This window comes from Arachis duranensis, unplaced genomic scaffold (assembly GCF_000817695.3).
Source record: "Arachis duranensis cultivar V14167 unplaced genomic scaffold, aradu.V14167.gnm2.J7QH unplaced_Scaffold_140190, whole genome shotgun sequence".
In the NCBI taxonomy this organism is placed as follows: Eukaryota; Viridiplantae; Streptophyta; class Magnoliopsida; order Fabales; family Fabaceae; genus Arachis; species Arachis duranensis.
In genome coordinates this window covers 1-1,245 of record NW_026264036.1, presented here as the reverse complement: position 1 = coordinate 1,245, position 1,245 = coordinate 1, and positions in this window count along the sequence as shown.

Sequence of the window (1,245 nt, the reverse complement as noted above, 5' to 3'; positions counted from 1 at the left end):
TGAATATATCTGTGGTGTTTTAATCCCGACTCTCAACATCATGTTCATTTGTTCAATTGCGGTAGAATTCATCTTCCTATGACCAGGGAGCATAAATGTAAGTGTTCCGTCGAGCATCTCATGGTTGTGAACATTATCAAAGTATGAAATAATCCATCTACCACTCTCCAAATGTAGATGAACACGCATCTGCGCCAAACAGCCACATCTAGTCTCAGGCTTAGGCTCCCGCTTACGTTCGTATGCCTCCTTATCCGCGGCAAATTCTCTGAACCCCTGCCTAAAGCAAACAAACTGCTGTTGTGTCGCCAGTTTCTTGGCATTTTGCCTTAGCCTGGTCTTCCTTGCGGCGAACCCATTCATTTTTGCATATAAATTGTAGAAAGCAAAAGCTACATGTCGATCGGGAAAATGTAGCAATCTCATCTCATCAAAACTTATTTCTTTAAAGTTAATTCGGCCAAAGTCAGCAATCCCATCAATGCCTCTGTCTTCCCAGCTTTCGTAAAAATCATCACCATCATTATAGCCACAATACCCGTCCATATTCGCATCCTCACTTGCCTCTGATGAAGGTTCATCGCCTACACAAACATATGGCTCATCGGAAACTAGTTCTTCTTCGTTCCCGACAAAGGAAACTTCATCGGCCATGGCCGGTGCACCATGAACTAACGAGGCTACATCTTCCTCCTCCATTCTACCAACAACCTATGAAGAAAATTTGCCATTTAAGAAAAATGAAGACATGCTGTAAATATAAAATCACTTAAAAATAACAGAAAAAGTATCATTCATGAAATCGGAAATAGACTGCATGTACTATATTCAAGGAGAAACTTTATGCTTCTGCAACTTAACACCACATAATCCACCTTATACGAAGCTAAGCAAGGACTAAATAATTCTTTTATGAACCTAAAATACACCCACCATAAACAGGTAACTACCTTACAATGAAGTTCTGAAAATAAATACTTCAATCGAAAAATTGTCAAGAATTTTTGGTTAAAAGGGTTCACTAGCATGTACTGAAAAAACTGTTCAATCAGAATTTAGTGTCAAAAGAAATATTGAGACATGATAGACAGAAAAAAAATATGCAGCAGCCTTACACCAATACAAAGTGTAACTAAAATTTTATGTTACAAAATTTTAATAAAGCATGGCATCAATATATAGCACTCTAAAGTAAAATTTAATTTATCCTCTCCACACACACACACACACAATATATATATATAT